Genomic DNA, 20,956 nt, shown 5'->3' on the forward strand with positions numbered 1-20,956 from the left:
GTAGTGACCCAGAAACTATCAAAAATTATAAAAACTACTGTGTTATATTAAGAAAAGTTATTAAAAAATCCAGGAGTATGTGTATCATGTCTGAAATCAGCAACTCTGATAATAAAATTAAAACAATTTGGAATATTATTAAAAGAGAAACAGGTCAACCAAGAGCAGAGGAAGACAGTATTACCATCAAATTGAATGAAAACTTTACGAACAAAAAGTAAAAGTCAGAAGTTGAAAATATTTTTAATAGTCATTTTCTAAATGTTGTGGATATAGTAGGATCCAGGTGTTCATTAGAAGATGCTAGGCTGTTAATGGAAGAGGCCATACCTATGCAATTTGATACAATTGAAATCTCACCCACTTCTCCCTCTGAAATTAGGAAAATAATAAACTTGCTTAAAAGCAAAAACTCACATGGAATTGATGGCATTTCCAGCAAAATACTAAAAGCTTGTTCTCAACAGATAAGTAAGATTCTCAGCCACCTGTGTAATAGCTCTCTGGAACAGGGCATTTTTCCTGATAGACTGAAATATGCTATTGTTATACCTTTGCATAAAAAGGGGGATAGATCTGATGTCAACAATTACCGTCTAATCTCCCTTCTAACAGCTTTATCCAAAATTTTTGAGAAAGTAATGTATTCAAGAGTAGCTTCACATATCTGTAAAAATGAAGTACTAACAAAATGTCAGTTTGGTTTCCAGAAAGGTTTTTCAACAGAAAATGCCATATATGCTTTCACCAGTCAAATTTTGAATGATCTGAATAACCGAACACCACCCATTGGGATTTTTTGTGATCTCTCAAAGGCTTTTGATTGTGTAAATCATGAATTTCTGCTAGACAAGCTCAAGTATTGTGGCATGAGTGGGACAGTGCACAAATGGTTTAATTCGTACCTAACTGGAAGAGTGCAGAAAGTTGAAATAAGTAGTTCTCGTAACATGCAAACATCAGCACATTCCTCAAACTGGGGAACTATCAAGAATGGGGTGCCACAAGGGTCAGTCTTGGGTCCTTTGTTGTTCTTACTATGTATTAATGACTTGCCATTCTATATTCATGAAGAGGCAAAGTTAGTTCTCTTTGCTGATGATACAAGTATAGTAATCACACCTGACAAACAAGAATTAACTGATGAAATTGTCAATACTGTCTTTCAGAAAATTACTAAATGGTTACTTGTAAACGGACTCTCACTGAATTTTGATAAGACACAGTACATACAGTTCTGTACAGGGAATGGTATGACGCCATTAATAAATATAGACCTTAATCAGAAGCATATAGCTAAGGTAGAATATTCCAAATTTTTAGGTGTGTCCATTGATGAGAGATTAAATTGGAAGAAACACATTGATGATCTGCTGAAACGTTTGAGTTCAGCTACTTATGCAATAAGGGTCATTGCAAATTTTGGTGATAAACATCTTAGTAAATTAGCTTACTTCGCCTATTTTCACTCATTGCTTTCATATTGCATCATATTTTGGGGGAATTCATCACTGAGGAATAAAGTATTTATTGCACAAAAGCGTGTAATCAGAATAATAGCTGGAGTTCACCCAAGATCATCCTGCAGACATTTATTTAAGGATCTAGGGATATTCACAGTAGCTTCTCAGTATATATACTCTCTTATGAAATTTGTTATTAACAACCAAACCCAATTCAAAAGTAATAGCAGTGTGCATAACTACAATACTAGGAGAAAGGATGATCTTCACTATTCAAGATTAAATCTAACTTTGGCACAGAAAGGGGTGAATTATACTGGCACTAAAGTCTTTGGTCACTTACCAAACAGTATCAAAAGTATGACAGATAACCAACAAGTATTTAAGAAGAAATTAAAAGAATTTCTGAATGACAACTCCTTCTACTCCATAGAGGAATTTTTAGATATAAATTAAGAAAAAAAAGAAAAAATATTTAAAAAATAAAAAAATAAAAAATAAAGAAAAACAAAAAACACAAAAAAATAAAGTTATATTAACTTAAGTATGTTGTTAAATTAACCTAATTATCTCATGTATTAGAAAATTCGACTCGTTCCACATCATTACGAAATATCGTATTCATGATCCATGGAACTAGTATTAATCTAATCTAATCTAATCTAAGTTATGGGAGTCCAGCGGGCAATGTCCTAGATGACCGCCGATATTTGGACAAATCAACACACCACATTTTTCAAGGCATAAGTGCTTCGAGAGATCAATGCGCTCGGTAACTTAAACCCTTCGAGGGCGAAGCTAGGCTGACGCGGAAACCATAGTACGGCTTCTGCAGAAAGACAACGTAAACCGTCAACGACTAGGACCAACGCACAGCCAAAGAAAATCAACGTCAGACTTAGTGTCAGCAGTTGGGCAAGTGGCGCTAAATCTGTACCTCTGTTGTGTAAGTAGGGATAGAGAGCGGAATTATGAACAGAATTTAAGTAAAAACCTGCGTCTCTATTTTTAAGCTCACTTGCTAATTTAATATCAACTGATTCCTTGTTAGCACTGTTTCATAACCGGGTGCGCACGCTAGAATATCAGTTCCACAGCCGCAAATTTGGCCGGCTATTGTAAACGTTTTACGTTTTTCTTCTGTACATCAGTTCTCCACGTTTCTGATTATCTACTAGACGTGTAGTTCTGTAACATACATGTATACTTAAGTAATATAGCGAGCTGAAAACTGGATCGTACATAGAAACAACTGCTGCAGTACAGTACAGAGAATAAGTGAATGCAATACGCAGTGAGACAAAGAGGAATGTCGCTTTTTGTCAAAGACAATGAAACCTCCCCTTAGAAAAATTATGAAAGACTGTGCTGCTAAACCTCTTACGTTATTTGATTTTCAAACAGCTGAACAGAACTGAATACACTCAGACATTTCTCTTGTTGTGGATTGGCAGGAGAGCCAACCCACTAATGTTAGAGGAAGCCGAAAGGCACGCGTTTAAGCTCACGGAGGCTGGCGTGAGGTCTGGAACAGGACAAGGAAATTAGAACTTAGAGAAAACGGACGCATATGGTGGAATACTTAACTTTAATCCATTAATGTTGAACGTAGCTCTTGTCTGTACATTATTTACAATATCAATAGCAACTGATAATGGCGCTTTGCTAGGTCGTAGCAAATGACGTAGCTGAAGGCTATGCTAACTATCGTCTTGGCAAATGAGAGCGTAATTTGTCAGTGAACCATCGCTAGCAAAGTCGGCTGTACAACTGGGGCGAGTGCTAGGAAGTGTCTCTAGACCAACCGTGTGGCGGCGCTCGGTCTGCAATCACTGACAGTGGCGACACGCGGGTCCGACGTATACTACCGGACCGCGGCCGATTTAAAAGGCTACCACTTAGCAAGTGTGGTGTCTGGCGGTGACACCACATCTCTCTTTACTTATTCTGATCAACACTAAACGGAAACACAACATTTTTAGCGCCACGCAATCTGACTTTCAATAATCCCTACAAAAAAATGGCCCTGACTTACAATAATCTACACCTTTCATGAATCACTTACCTCACAATAATCTTCGTTCCTCGAACTATTGCAATACAGCGAGCGCCAATACTGTCAGCTAAATAAAAAATTCTAACAGGCACTAACTACTGATAGGCATACTTAGCAAATGATATATATATATCAGTTCATGACATCCAGTTTTACAATTTTACTCTTTCTGATGGACACACGTCCGGATCATCCGCTCTCAAAACTCCTCCATCTCACTCCCCACATCCACCACTGCTGGCGGCTCACCTCCAACTGCGCAACGCTACGCGCTGTTCACGTCCAACTGCCCAACACTACAACAGCAAAGATTATATTCCAGCAATGCAAACCAGACACAGTCTGCACACAGCACAGTTAGTGATTTTCATAAAGAGCGCTACGTGCCGTTACCAACATAAAAACCTAAACAGCCTACTTACAACAATAAACACACTAAAGTCGCCGTGATTTATGGTGGTCCCCTGGACACTGAAAAAGGCGGGATATGGTTCTTAATAGTGTGTGTAATCACAATGCATGCTCTGCAATGTGCTCCCATGCTAGATACAAGTTTGATAAGGAGTTCTTGTGGTAGAACATTCCATTCCCACACCAGCGCCGTTGACAATAGCTGTGTGAAAGATGGTGCAGGTGGATTTTCTGCAATATATCTTCACAATTCATCCCACGCGTGCATCATTGGATTTAAACTGGGTCAGCGCGCAAGCCAATGTGTTCGCCGAATATCCTCTCGTTCCAAGAACTCGTCCACCTGTGTTCTTCGGAAGCTGTTGGTAGCCAGTATGACCATGCAACATTATGCCTCCTCACACCATAACACCTGGACCATGGAAACGGTCATGGCTGCTAAAGTTCCTGGGCGGACTACATACCATCATATGGCGAGCGGTGGGAACACGTAATGGATCCAGGAAAATTAGCAAACATGAGAGTTTTGGTGATCTATGTTCTATTGCATCTACTGACCACCAAATCTTTGAACACGATACACTCAGCGGTCAACGATATTGTACACTGCACTTGTTCTCCATGTGAGTCTTTTCAGAGGTGCATTCGTCGCAACTTCCATTTTAAGGTGGATAATGCGCGATCATATCGGAATGCGCAGGTGGACGAGTTCTTGGAACGAGAGGATACTCAGCAATGGACCGGCCTGCGCGTTTCCCCAACTTAATCTCACCGAGTCCGCCTAGACTGGGTAAGGTAAATGTTTTGCAGCGCATACAACGACTACCCAACCTTTGTCATTCTCGCTGGTGGAGGAATGTAACGCTCTACTACAATAACTTCCCGACCGCGTGGCCTGCACTGGAACACGTTGCACAGCATGCTTTACTGTCCGTGGGGATCACACAACCTAGTAAGAACTCTCCCGCATTTTTTAATGTCCAGGCTACCACACTGAATCGCGGTGACTACAGTTCAATTACTGTCTTTTAATAAAACTGTCATTTTCGTTCGTCTCGTTACGCATTTCATTCAGTTACCTTCTGTCTATACTGCAGCGTTTCTTTCTACGTACGATCCAAGTTTCATCGAGCTACGTTTCTTGGCAGCGACACATCATGAGAAAAGTACTTTCATGCTAAAGTTTTGCACACCTAACATTTCACAACTTCTGGTGATAAGGTAGACAACAGCCAAAAAATGGTGCAAATGGCTCTGAGCACTATGGGACTTAACTTCTGAGGTCATCAGTCCCCTATAACTTAGAACTACTTAAACCTAACTAACCTAAGGACATCACACACATCCACGCCCGAGGCAGGATTCGAACCTGCGACCGTAGCGGTCGTGCGGTTCCAGACTGTAGCGCCTAGAACCGCTCGGCCACTCCGGTCGTCTACACAACAAACAGCCTGACGCAAACAAGATCATCCTTTAGATACTCTTAAAATGATCCTGTCCTTAGAACGGTGGTTCAACAAGGCCATACTTAACCATTGTTTATTTTCAGGGTGCAACCAGTCCTTTTGGAGACACTATGTTCGCAAGACAAAAGAACTATGGACGAAGACGCCACCTCGTTAATTACTCAGTCGAGTCACATTTGGTCTGTAGCACAATGCGCGTGTGACCTCCCGGTCACTATTCTATCCATTATGGCGAAAAGTAATCTCTAGGTGGGCTATCCCAGATGACAAAACTTCAGGGACTGAGAAAACAATGGTCCTATGAGACACTTCTCGCTGAGACGGATTTTGATAACTGTCAGCCTGAGTTACTTTCCTATAAACTGCATCTCTCAATGTACCATCTCCTTCTTCTTGAGTAACAGTACAAAGAACGCAGGGGTGCTATACTTCTTGACCTCCATAGCGTAGCGAATACTCGCATAAACTGAAATGTGATAGTCCAAAGAGCAATGCAATTTCTCACTTCCATGGGGTCAAATAGTAGACGCGTCATCTACATTTGTGAAATGAAGGGATGTCCACTTTTCTAAATTTTACGGCTATTGTGACCAGATAATCGCAACATTCAATACGCGAGGTTTGATGCGACCCACAACAGCTTTCTATCCTGCCCCCACCTCTTCATCTCGTTGTAGCACTTAACATCCACCCTCCTCAGTTATTTGGAGGATATATTCTAATCTCTACCTTCCCCTACATGTTCGAATCTCTACGGGTCTCTAGAGCGCCAGGGAAGTTATGCCTTGATTTTTTAACACGTGTTCTGTCATCTCGTCTCTTCTACTTGACCGTGTTTTCTACGTGTTCATTTTCTCACCAATGCATCGGGGATTCTCCCCATTTCTGACCAGTCCACTTAATTTACAGCAGCCTTCACCAACATCACTTCTCAAACTTCTCGATTCTATTCTCCCACTGTCCATTCTCTTCTCCCACTGTCGATGATTAATTTACGCAAAATGCTGTTCTCCAGGAATTTCTTCCTCAGATTAGGAGCGACGTTTGATATTAACAGAAAACAAGGTGCAATGAAAGTGCACTCTGCAACAATCTTTAATTTCAAATGTGTTACAGTAAAAGTATCCTCTGCACCCACTTTATTAGATTTGCGAACAGTCGATGTACTTGTAGAAAAGCATCAAAACGAAGGAATTAAGAGACGTTAAAGTCCCCAAAAACACTCAATGTAATTTCGACCTGCTTAAAAAGGGTGAAATTACGGAGCTTTTTTCGAAGAGGTTAAAAAAGATCATCCAACTAGTAGAATTATTTAGTTCGTGATCTAGGTTTCGATATTTCTAAAAATGTCTTCTTCAGAAAGAGTGGGCCTTGTTACATTGCTTGGTGATAATTTACGTTAGTTGAAGCCAATCGACTCTTGTCATACTCATGTATCATATGTCATATGAGAAGAGGCGCTCGGCTTCAGCTAATGTAATTTATCACCATGTGATGTAACAAGGTCCACTATTTCTGAAGCAGATATTTTTAGAAACGTCGAAACCTAGGTCAAGGGTTAAATAAACCTTTGGTTTGCAACTGGTTAGATGATTTTTTCAACCTCTTCAAATTTATACGGTTGCTGATTCACAGCCATGCTTAAGATTTTGGTGTTTTTTTCTTTATTTTGGCTGTCTGAAGTATTGTTGTATCAAAAATGTTGAAATTTGTTGCCACCAGATAGTTCAACAGAATGTTAGAAATATTTTCTCCAACTTTCAGAGTTTAATTCCTGCTACAAATGATGTGACAGCCATCTTATTTGAACCAATGCGCAGTGCTACGCCACCTTTTCTACGTGATTCTGTCCTTGGTTACGATATTTTATTATTTACTGCCATACCATACGAGAACACATCTGTGGAGTATCTGATGCTGCGAACCCATTTACGACGTCGTTAATTACGATTTATTGAAGAAATGCACACGTGGTGGAAGTCAAACTCCAAAGGAAATCTTTAACAGCCTCATCCACGAGAGACGCCCAGAGACAACATTTTGCTCATCTACTGTTGTTAAAATTTCCTCCTGTGATGCTTGTCTGGTGTTCAGTTATGGTAACACTGGAAAAATCAGGTGCCTTATGAGACTAGAATTTGATGCACGTTGCTTCACAGAAAACCTACTGAAGAGAATGGTGATGTCGATATTGCTAGAACTGAAATGTCAGTGCCATAAGGGCACGCCAGGAGGATCAGACTAGAAGAAAAGAACTACATGAAGATCAAAAAGACCAAATGTATTGCCATGGCCAACATTAACATCCTTGTTTCTGGCATAAATGCTAGTAAAATCCTTTTTCTGCATTACCCACAACTTTGATTTTCAGAATATAAGGGAGAATTTTGCTGAATCATTGCACATTAAAAGGCTAAATTTGCTACAGCGTCTGTAAATACTGCGACACAGCTTCCTGCGCTAAAATATTTTTCAAAGTGCGTTACTGTCAATTGTATTTAAATTTATGTGAAACAAATTTATGTCATAAACATAAATTTAAAACTTTATTTCGAGAGTTCTAAGACTAATATTAAAACGCTGGTACCCAGGTTTGTTTATCTAATTACTAAGAATAATATACCACTTTTTGAAAGTGATGAGTGAAGTAAGCAGTGAGAAAATGTTCCTCATGTGATAGCTTGTGTTCTAAAAGCATCCAACAGCTTGCTGATCAAATTGTTTGACAATAAAATTGAAAAAAAGTCCAGTCTATAGCTAGTAACGTGGAGATAACATGCGCAAAATTTGGTTCAATTAACTCTCAATCAGTAAAAGTTACTTTAGCTTACATGTACCCGTGTATTTTCTCATACATCCCCGCCCTCCCCCCCCCCCCCCCCCCCCCCGCCATCATCAAACTCATTCCACCCAAGAACTTGAGAAATTTCACCGCGATTAACTGTCAAACCGAACTTCTTTCATCGCTGTTTGGATTTCACGTTTGACCTTTAGACCTTTAGACTCGAATGAATTCCTACGTCTACACACATGGGGGGGGGGGGGAGATTTATGAACACCACCACCGCTTTCCCGCTACGCAACGCAAGCCCCTACTGCCATCATCCAAACGGCCCACATCCGGCTTGGCTGTGACGCCACGGCTTTTGCTAAACCTAAACGTTCTGAAATTGAACGCTAGACCAGAGATCACGCGCATGAGATGCAAATCCTCCCCGCTGTGCGCATATATTTGCATCAAGAAATGGAAGCTCTTTCTGCTGCGTGCCGGTTGAACTCTGATCGCTTCCTGGTTGTCTACGCCGTAACGCTCGTGTTCAAGAGAGTTGCACAGGTAGCTGCTTGGTCTTGTTCTGTTGCTGCTGATACCAACATTTTAATTGCTTCTGAATGACGAAACATTATAAATATCAACCGTCGGCTGTCAAATTCATTATAAAAAGATTACCTTTATTACATCATGTGACACATTACGGGCGAGTTTTGGCCAGTGGCCATTTCCAAATGCAGTTATGTCGGTGATACGTGTGTCCGTTTAAAAAGTATTTAATGCTACTTGGAAAAAGAGACATAAGGACTCCTTGTGCTGCTAAATACACTAAGCAAGGACTTAGAACCCGTTTGTCAACAGCAGGTGAGTTATATGACGTGTTACAAAATGCTTTCGTGTACGCAGTATAATTATGATATGCAGATTTTCGACGTGTTTCTGCGAGAACAAGGCAATGTCGTTATTTTGCTCCACGAGATCTGACATCTCTGGTATTTATAACTTGACCTGCTCACTGCTATCATAATATAAAGGCTGTATTTACATCTGTCTCTATTTCTGAGCCTGTCACATCATTTTCATTCACATTTTCATTGCCTTCTGCGTCACTCGTTTTATTTACCTAACTGTGTGTTAAAACCCTGTCCTGTCAAGCTTAATGTGATTTTGTGAATGATCTCGAATTAATATTTTTTATCCCTAACCAAAAAGCCATATCTCCTTCACATAAAATTGCAAACTGAGTACGTTTTACAGCTTATTTTTGAATGTGCATCAATTTACAGCTGCTGGCAGTTAACGTAAGACCGGACCTTATAAGTAATTGCGCGTGTACCCTAGGGAAATGTGTTGAGACCCATGTCATTCATGTTGAAATTGAACTGGACACAATACTAAGAGTAACGTCAGATTTTTCCCAAATGTTACTTTTATCTACAGTAGGGTACCGTCTGAAAAAAGCGGTTTAAATACAGTCATATCTTAATAACATTTCAAAGTGGTGCCTAGACTGGCAACGTCTTTACATGTTCAGAAAAGTTGTGCACATCACAGAACTAAAGAACTATGTGGTATGACAGCAATATCGATGTGTTACAGCTCGATTCGGTTAACATGTACAAATACCTGGGTGTAACAGTTTGCGGGGATGTGAAATAGAAGGATCACTTTGGCTCAGGCGTAATTATAGCACGTGGCTGACTTTAGTTAATTGATAGGATTCCAGAGAAATGTAGTCTAGAAAGGATATTGCTCGCAAAACACTCGTACGACCCATCCTAGAATACTGCTGACGTACACTCCTGGAAATGGAAAAAAGAACACATTGACACCGGTGTGTCAGACCCACCATACTTGCTCCGGACACTGCGAGAGGGCTGTACAAGCAATGATCACACGCACGGCACAGCGGACACACCAGGAACCGCGGTCTTGGCCGTCGAATGGCGCTAGCTGCGCAGCATTTGTGCACCGCCCCCGTCAGTGTCAGCCAGTTTGCCGTGGCATACGGAGCTCTATCGCAGTCTTTAACACTGGTAGCATGCCGCGACAGCGTGGACGTGAACCGTATGTGCAGTTGACGGACTTTGAGCGAGGGTGTATAGTGGGCATGCGGGAGGCCGGGTGGACGTACCGCCGAATTGCTCAACACGTGGGGCGTGAGGTCTCCACAGTACATCGATGTTGTCGCCAGTGGTCGGCGGAAGGTGCACGTGCCCGTCGACCTGGGACCGGACCGCAGCGACGCACGGATGCACGCCAAGACCGTAGGATCCTACGCAGTGCCGTAGGGGACCGCACCGCCACTTCCCAACAAATTAGGGACACTGTTGCTCCTGGGGTATCGGCGAGGACCATTCGCAACCGTCTCCATGAAGCTGGGCTACGGTCCCGCACACCGTTAGGCCGTCTTCCGCTCACGCCCCAACATCGTGCAGCCCGCCTCCAGTGGTGTCGCGACAGGCGTGAATGGAGGGACGAATGGAGACGTGTCGTCTTCAGCGATGAGAGTCGCTTCTGCCTTGATGCCAATGATGGTCGTATGCGTGTTTGGCGCCGTGCAGGTGAGCGCCACAATCAGGACTGCATACGACCGAGGCACACAGGGCCAACACCCGGCATCATTGTGTGGGGAGCGATCTCCTACACTGGCCGTACACCACTGGCTGGTGATCGTCGAGGGGACACTGAATAGTGCACGGTACACCCAAACCGTCATCGAACCCATCGTTCTACCATTCCTAGACCAGCAAGGGAACTTGCTGTTCCAACAGGACAATGCACGTCCGCATGTATCCCGTGCCACCCAACGTGCTCTAGAAGGTGTAAGTTAACTACCCTGGCCAGCAAGATCTCCGTATCTGTCCCCCATTGAGCATGTTTGGGACTGGATGAAGCGTCGTCTCACGCGGTCTGCAGGTCCAGCACGAACGCTGGTCCAACTGAGGCGCCAGGTGGAAATGGCATGGCAAGCCGTTCCACAGGACTACATCCAGCATCTCTACGATCGTCTCCGTGGGAGAATAGCAGCCTGCATTGCTGCGAAAGGTGGATATACACTGTACTAGTACCGACATTGTGCATGCTCTGTTGCCTGTGTCTATGTGCCTGTGGTTCTGTCAGTGTGATCATGTGATGTGTCTGACCCCAGGAATGTGTCAATAAAGTTTCCCCTTCCTGGGACAATGAATTCACGGTGTTCTTATTTCAATTTCCAGGAGTGTATGTGGGATCCACCAGGAGATAGCAAACGTGTACAGAGAGAGGCGGCACGAACGGCCATAGGTTTGTATGACCCATGGGGGAGCGGAGATGCTGAAAAAAACTGAAGTGATGGATCTAGAAATATACTACAGCCTCCTACGTACTGATCCTGTGGGGATCGCGAAGGTAACATTGGACTCATTACAGCGTGCGCAGGTATGTTTAAGCACTAATTCTTCCCGTGCTCTATGTGTGAATGCAACAGGAAAACTCTCTATTAACTGGTACGATGGGGATTATCGCTTAAGAAGCACATGTCAGTGCTTTGCAAAGCATGTCTCTAGGTGTAGATGTAACAACACAACACACATACAAATAGCTTATATAGGTGACACTATCCATTCTTGATAACATTTTTTTGTGATTATATGCTATAAATTAAGTCTGTTCTCACGTATTTTAATTATATTAAATTGATTTTTTTCTAAGCCGTATCTGAACCACTGCAAAAGTTTTTGAGTGGAACTGTATCTTAACTATGTAATTATAGTGATATCTGAACAAATTCATTATGTCCTGCAGGAAAAATACGGTTACGTTGTGCACGTGGTCTTCTTCCGTGGAGCGGGGGCACTGATGCTTTTAGCGTTTCGTAACTTGGCGAGCGACATAGGGAGCACGAACAGTCACCACTTTGCCATCATCGAAAGGGGAAGTTGGGTCCCAGTTTGCACCAGAGTCGGGGAGCATAAGTGCAATTCTCGTTATAAATCAAAGCTTTGATCACGCAATATGTGCGAGTGCAGTGCTTGTTCTTTTCTCGGAATTCTTAATAGAACTGTCAGTTGAGTTTGGCCACTGTGCGCAACACGCCGTCACATTAAGAACCAGTTTAGGTGTGCACCAGCTCATATTTAGTTTTAGTGGGTTGCCTAACCGTTGCAAGAAGATGTAGGAGAAAGTAAAGGATCTTGGAATCCAAGCCAAGACTGAGACTGACAGTTATTTATTTGCTCTAATGAGTGATAACAAGCACTATATAAAATAATAGAGAATAAAATTTCTCTAAAACTCAAATGAAATTGCAAAATGACGCCAATAGTGTGGGGAGATTCCAAAGATCATGTAAGAATGTACCGAGAAGTATAAGAAGACCTACACATCTCAGCAGTTCGGCAAATCAAAGTTAACGATGCAATAAGAGGTAACAAATCATAAGCAAATGGAGCAACACAAGTTTTGTGTCATAGTAAGCGCGTACAGAGCTGCTCGGAATACGGATCACGCCACTGCAATTGCGACAGTTACAATTTTCCAAAATCAGCGAACTCTGCACCAATCAGCACCAAACGGCAGCCAGAAGAGAAGTTATGATCGCGGCGGATGAGCACGAAACACACATCTTTCTCCATGGCTCTCTACTTTCAAAAAAAAAGAAAAAAAACCGCTATATGGAGGGGAAGAATCAATGATGAGAATATCGCTTATTTCATGAAACAACAGGGGTACCCTGCAGAACCGTCCCACTTCTCACATACACTACTGGCCATTATAATTGTTACACCAAGAAGAAGTGCAGATGATAAACGGGTATTCATTGGACAAATATATTATGCTAGAACTGACATGTGATAACATTTTCACGCAATTTGAGTGCATAGTTCCCGAGAAATCAGTACCCAGAACAACCACCTCTGGCCGTAATAACGGCCTTGATACGCCTGGGCATTGAGTCAGAGCTCAGATGGCGTGTACAGGTACAGATGCCCATGCAGCTGCAACACGATACCACAGTTCATCAAGAGTACTGACTGGCGTATTGTGACGAGCCAGTTGCTCGGCCACCATTGACCAGACGTTTTCAATTGATGAGAGATCTGGAGAACGTGCTGGCCAGGACAGCAGTCGAACATTTTCTGTATCCAGAAAGGCCCGTACAGGACCTGCAACATGCGGTCGTGCATTATCCTGCTGAAATGTAGGGTTTCTCAGGGATCGAATCAAGGGTAGAGCCACGGGTCGTAACACATCTGAAATGTAGCGTCCACTGTTCGAAGTGCCGTCAATGCGAACAAGAGGTGACCGAGACGTGTAACCAATGGCACCCCATACCATCACGCCGGGTGATACGCCAGTATGGCGATGACGAATACACGCTTCCAATGTGCGTTCACCGCGATGTCGCCAAACACGGATGCGACCATCATGATGCTGTAAACAGAACCTGGATCATCCAAAAAAATGACGTTTTGTCATTCGTGCAACCAGATTCGTCGTCGAGTACACCATTGCAGGCGCTCCTGTCTGTGATGCAGCGTCAAGGGTAACCGCAGCCATGGTCTCCGAGCTGATAGTCCATGCTGCTGCAAACGTCGTCGAACTGTTCGTGCAGATGGTTGTTGTCTTGCAAACGTCCCCATCTGTTGACTCAGGGATCGAGACGTGGCTGTACGATCCGGTACAGCCATGCGGATAAGAGGCCTGTCATCTCGACTGCTAGTGATACGAGGCCGTTGGGATCCAGCACGGCGTTCCGTATTACCCTCCGGATCCCACCGATTCCATATATTGCTAACAATCATTGGATCTCGACCAACGCGAACAGCAATGTCGCGATACGATAAACCACAATCGCGATAGGCTACAATCCGACCTGTATCAAAGTTGGAAAGGTGATGGTACGCATTTCTCCTCCTTACACGAGGCATCACAACAACGTTTCACCAGGCAACGCCGGTAAACTGCTTTTTGTGTATGAGAAATCGTTTGGAAACTTTCCTCATGTCAGCACGTTGTAGGTGTCGCCACCGGCGCCAACATGTTTAAGCTAATCATTTGCATATCACAGCATCTTCTTCCTGTCGGTTAAATTTCGCGTCTGTAGCACGTCATCTTCGTGATTTAGCAATTTTAATGGCCAGTAGTGTATAAAAGAGGTCGATACTGGGGTGGAGCTGTATCCCATCAAACTGTCGGCTTCTTCGTGTCAAGCACGGTGGCACGGTGACTCGATTGGTAACTCCTAATTTTGGAGTGAAAAGAATGGACGTTCCATACTGGATGGGTGGCATCTGAGTAGGAAAACGTGTCATGTTCAATTATATTATGGGGATGCAAATGGTGGCACGGCACCTTCCGCTGATGGCTAGGAGAGGCGTCGGCTTTGCCGGCAAAAGCTCAGAGCTCGCTTACTTCCACGAAAAGTGACCAACTCTCAGGGGACTTCGCCCTTCGCAAAGAGATCTTCCTGCCGACAAAGAGAACCCAGAGAATACCTTCCCAGTGAGATAAAAGCAAAGGTTTCATCCCAGAAAGTGTGTACAGTACACTACATGAAATTAACCACTTATTGATGACAGAAATAAATCAGTATTGCGTAGTGATATGTGACCAATGTAACAAGTGGTTCAAATGGTGGTAAAGTATTGAAACCTCGATTACAACTGTTTCAAAACTACGAACATTTAAGTGCCCTGGTGAAAGAGTATAGAGGCAAGTAGACCTTACTGAATTTGACTCCACGACGATGATGATAAAAAGCCGGTTTAACACGATGCGAATGCTACACATTGGAAACTACTTGACCACTGACTCAAATGTAAAGTACATTCGATACTCCTGTATTTCCATCCCTGTGGTGTATATTGACTTAGATTTCATCCCTGCCGGCCGGTGTGGCCGAGCGGTTCTAGGCGCTTCAGTCTGGCACCGTGCGACCGCTACGGTCGCAGGCTCGAATCCTGCCTCGGGTATGGATGTGTGTGATGTCGTTAGGTTAGTTAGGTTTACGTAGTTCTAAGTTCTAGGAGACTGATGACCTCAGATGTTCAGTCCCATAGTGCTCAGAGCCATTTGAACCATTTATCCTCGACAATATTTGGTGAAAAGATGTGTTACGCGTCGTCTACTGCCGAACTATGCAACGAGAGTGAACCTTTTATAAAAGTAAACCAAATAAGAGTACATTTTTCTACGGAATGCAATTATAAAAATGTGGCGTTTATAACGTACTTCCCCTGTTTACATGGTGAACACCACCTTAACAAGTGTAAATCATCAGCTGAAATTAATAAAAATAATGTTTTATACGAGGTTCTCGTGTACGCCTTATAATCTCTCCTGAAAATTTATCTCCAATCCCAAATTTTAGTTTGCATTTTCTTTACAGTCCCTTTTATGAAAATATTAGTAAATACAATGTACTGAACCTTATTTCGATTTACTTGCAGTGTAAGTACTGAAAAATTGAAAATAAAAGGTTTCCGAGTAGACGCTGTACCCCATGACTCTCCGATTACCCTTGCGCGCTCTTTCCGCTGCATCAACTGGTGGTTGGAATCTACGCTTACACAAATAGCTAATTCCTCGACCGACCCGCGACAAAACTGATATCTTTTCTAAACGCTTGGCCATCTGGAGCTTGCACTTCTGTCCCTTTAGTTATTTCCAGGCCTTACATACATTATAAATTCGAATGAAATCGGTGATGGCCAGTAGCCGTGGTTCCCTTGTAACCCACACTTGGATGGTTACTTTGAAAGGGTGTTGTCGATTCTCTTTCTTCCCTATGCTGCTCTAATCCGCTCTTGTTCTCCATCTCTAACGACCTTGCCCTGGATGGTACATTAATTTACATTCGTTTTGAGGCTTTTCTGTTGAAGAAAAACTCTATTTGTGAGGTATAAGTAGTGTTGCGCTCTGCCAAAACTACAGTTCGATAGTTTTAGTAGTAAATGGTAGGGTTACAGCCTGTATTGGTAGCATTGGTAGGGAAAGAAACATAAACAAATGCGTAAGAGAGAAACTGAGAGCCAACGATTCCTCCTCGTTTCTTGTTTGTTTTGCACATAATTGTAACTGCCCAACATTCAGTCTTACTCCACTGTGGATTTTTTATCCTCACAGAATACAAATTGCATTTTATAAGAAATAAAAATTAGTTGCTTGCGTACCTTCTGCGCTTTAATGTAACCAAGCCAACTACTTTTGATGGAAGTACATGCACAAATATAAAAATAATTATTCTTGCTATTTTGTACTGAACAGAACGTCTTTCATCATCATCAAACGCAAGAGTTTCCTATTATTATTGACAGGTGAGAAAGTTGTTTATAAATAACAGAAACATGCTTTATATAAGATCGATGAAGTACTGAAGTAATGTTTGAAACTTTTTTTTGCTTTTTGTGTTTTTTTTATTTTATATTTTTGTTGAAACTGTGCTTTCTAGTGCTGTATAATAAATATGTATTGTTTTTGCTAAACATCCCCATGTTTCAAATCAACAGTTTTCGAATACAACGTGAATTAAACATTGAAATTATCGGTTTTGCTATAAATTAATATTTATTTTTAAATAACAGACACGAGGATAACTATGTAGATCAAAAATGTTCTGTAGACTATGTGGTTCTGTATATATACTCACTCAGTATCTAGACGGTTTTCCGCTTCCAGTTTTTAAGGGAATCTAGTAAGACACTGATCGCATATGTAAAGAAAGCGATCGTTAAGTGGTAACACCTGATAAATATGCAACGCACCTAACACACAGGTAACGGGGGTAAGATCTTGACTTACCGAAGCTATTAGGAAAATTACCGTAGTCTGCGCCTACTTATGGTAGTCTACGGTAACCTACGGTAGTTTTAGAACTCTAGCTATAAGTGTGATACCTTAACCACTGTGTCCATGTTACAGGAATGCTGTGACTAATGCAATTTTGATGTGACAGATAGAGTAGAACTTAGTTTTTGCTAGTCCATATGCAGCTACAAGTAAACCATTAGAGGCGCCAACTACAGTAGTATTCACTTGACCGTCTCAATAAAGGGAATGCTCCTACCTGTTGCTGCCCCAGGTGTGGAAGATGTAAGTTGAGTTGCCTCTCTTAAGGTGCGTGAATTATTTTCATTTTGCCCATCCTGTTCAGCTAAGCCTTGTAACGAGGAAAGATATCTGGTACTGATATAAGGATAGGAGGATACAGATTTACTGGAAGTAATATCTCACTGTGAACGTATGTTGATCCCTGCCTTAGCTGCAAGTACTGGCAATGCAGTTCCGAGAAGAAGAATATTAAAGCATGTCGTTTTCTAGACGATGATTAATTAGTTCAAAACTTGTTGCTGAAGGATAACATTATTTTGAGAGTGTGTAAGGTCAGCATATTATTTCAGTCACTCTGTAAATTCTGTTTCTTACATAAACTTCGATATGCATAGCTCACAGACAGCAAAATCATGTATCTGTCTTTGACCACTGGTACAATGTCTTTGTGTTGGTACACTGCCTCTGCCTAATGGCGCTTGCCACGTTACGCGCATTGAAAGTTGAGCAGTGTTGAGTAGCAGACGTATTTTGAAGAATGGTCAGGAAATTTTCTCTTTAAGTGTGATATGAGATTGATGGAACTGGAATATGCATATTTTTCGTGCAATTATAAAGAGAGAAGCTAAGATTATTAATGAGTTTTTCCGAAATGTTGAGAGATTGACATTTGTACACAAGCACGTAGCATCGTTTTGCGTTATTGACGTTGTAGTAACGAAGCTCATTTTAGTAGGATTGTTATATGGATTGCTCTGATAGGAAGATGAGATTCCCCTTACTTAAAGCTATTTCTTGAAGTCATGTTATGTAAGTACTGTTGTAGACATTCAATTGATATTTAAAGCATTACTTTTAAAAGTAAAGTTTCATCTGAATTTTGTCAGAAGTAATTCCCACCCTTCATTGAGTTTGATACGTAATAGTACTTTCTGGAACGGAATTTTCAGTTGTATTTTTTGATGTTGCTTTGCTGCTGTATGCCGTGCACTGCTTTCGAGAAATCTGCAAAAATGCTTGTCAAGACACGATGTAAGTGAAAACATTCTTTAGGGCCAGGAATTTCTTCGTAAGTTTAGTTGCACATTCATTTCAGATATCAGGTTAAACTCACGGTAGCATTGCATTTTTTTAGAAACAGTAAGCCTCAAATTGTAAACAGTTTTAAGCAAGTTATATTAAGTCTTTGTGTAACTCAGTATTGTCAGATTTTTGCACAGTTCACGAGTTTAAGTTAGGAATTCGTTTGATAATCATTTCTGAGAAGTTCTGATTACAGCTTTAGGAAGATATACTCACATAGAGAGAAGCAGACAAGCGATTAAGTTACAAGGGTGTTTTGGAAGTAGCTACATTGAAATTTAGTGTATCATTTTAGACAACGTCGTGTCATTATTAGGCCTTGGATTTTTAGTGAAAGGCCGTGGCGAAAAAGCTCGATAACGTGTGACTTTTTAAGCGAAGACGGTGCAAAAAGGTGCCAAATACGAAAATTTAGTGTGCAATGCATTTTCCACCATTAAATCAAAAATCTCGCAAACAAATTAACTGAAACATTGAAAAATCTAGTGAAGCGCATCACTGTCTACAGTAACCTACGTCAGTGTCTGATTCAGGAAACTGTTGAAACAAATAACATCCATGCTGCATCTACGAATATTCAACAAATATTTGTAAGTAGAAAAGGAACATGCTGTATCAACAGAGACAAGACGTGGGTGTTTCGTTTTTAAGCTGCAGTCAATATACTAATTCGCTGCTGCGTCAACCACACCAGCGTTTTTGGCTAAGCTTTCATCCCAGTTTCCTTTTTCCAGTACCTTCAAGCATATCCTCCACTGCGCGTATTTTTCAAATAACATACCTCCAGTTTGCCGGCCGGGGTGGCTGAGCGGTTCTAGGCGCTACAATCTGGAACCGCGCGACCGCTACGGTCGCAGGTTCGAATCCTGCCTCGAGCATGGATGTGTGTGATGTCTTTAGGTTAGTCAGGTTTAAGTACTTCTAAGTTCTACGGGACTGATGACCTCAGAAGTTAAGTCCCATAGTGCTCAGAGCCATTTGTACCATAGCCATACCTCCAGTTTTCTCTTGGCTGTTGTCAAGAAGGAGTTTCTGTTCAAATTATAGTTCATGTTGCAGTTATTTTTTACCTGGTATTTCTGTAGTATTTATTACAGCTGAAAATCATCTGGCAAAGCATCTTAAAACCTGAATACATCCTGAGAACTATTACAGGTTAACGCTGTAGCTTTGAACCAAGTAGCTTATACGGGTCACACACTAACTCTTGTGGTTAAGCTCAACGGACAAAAAAATTTGTCATCCCAATGCGCACGCCAAGCTGAGTCGTGAAGGCTTCACAGAAGGCCCAGCGGTAGAGTCACGTACTGAACGGCACACACATCGTCTCTACGTGAGCATAAGGAAGCAGCGATCATTGAGACATTTATGTTTCAAGCGGACATGGTTCGTAGTCACGGGTAAATGTACACGTTACAGAGAGCAAAAAGAGGCAAACGCGTTTGGCTACGTCTATGGCCCTATGGCGCGGATTAGTTGATGTTCCGTGGCGTATTGGTCAATGCGTCTGTAAGAAGTGGTGTAACACACGTAGCGACGAAACACGCCTTACGTATTGTGGTCAGAAAAAGATCGTGACTGAGAGGGAGCCGATACGATTTTTGCGGCTTGTGAATCAAAATGTTTCCAAACCCGGCAGGAGTTGTCGCAGACGGTGAATGGAGGTGCGTCACCACCTGTTTGCGAGTGGACTTTGCGACGGGAACTGCATGCAATGAACATTTGGAGTCGATCGCATCGCAAGCAGCCATAGCTCACACAAGTGCATAAAGCAGCGCGTCTTCAATGGGATGAAAGTCATTGAAGCTGGACAATAGCTGACTGGTGGAACATAAGTTGGTCTGACGACTCACGTTTTTGCCTATATTCAAATCAGCACGTCGTCGATTGCATGGAAGGCCAAATCAACCATTTCATTTGAATGTGTGCAGGGTCAGGTTAAAAACACAGGTGGATTTGTGATGATTTGGGGGTGTTTTTCTTAACAAGAATTGGACCCGCTCAGTGAGGCGACCACTAATATGAAGATCTGCAGCGGATAGGCACTTGGTGCAGGGAGTGGCGACTGACCCTTAACATAGACAAATCTAATGTATTGCGAATACATAGAAATAAGGATCCTTTATTGTATGATTTTATGATAGCAGAATAAAAACTGGTAGCAGTTACTTCTGTAAAATATCTGGGAGTATGTGCACGGAACGATTTGAAGTGGAATGATCATATAAAATTAATTGTTGATAAGGCGGGTGCCAGGTTGAGATGCATTGGGAGAGTCCATAGAAAATGTAGTCCATCAACAAAGGAGGTGGCTTACAAAACACTCGTTCGACCTATACTTGAGTATTGCTCATCAGTGTGGGATCCGTACCAAATCGGCTTGACAGAGGAGACAGAGAAGATCAAAAGAAGAGCGGCGCGTTTCGCCACAGGGTTATCTGGTAAGCGTGATAGCGTTACGGAGATGTTTAGCAAACTCAAGTGGCAGACTCTGCAAGAGAGGCGCTCTGTATCCAAGCTGTCCAGGTTTCGAGAGGGTGCGTTTCTGGATGAGGTATCGAATATATTGCTTCCCCCTACTTATACCTCCCGAGGAGATCACGAATGTAAAATTAGAGAGATTCGAGCGCGCACGGAGGCTTTCCGGCAGTCGTTCTTCCGGCGAACCATACGC

This window comes from Schistocerca serialis, chromosome 2 (assembly GCF_023864345.2).
Source record: "Schistocerca serialis cubense isolate TAMUIC-IGC-003099 chromosome 2, iqSchSeri2.2, whole genome shotgun sequence".
NCBI classification, from domain to species: domain Eukaryota; kingdom Metazoa; phylum Arthropoda; class Insecta; order Orthoptera; family Acrididae; genus Schistocerca; species Schistocerca serialis.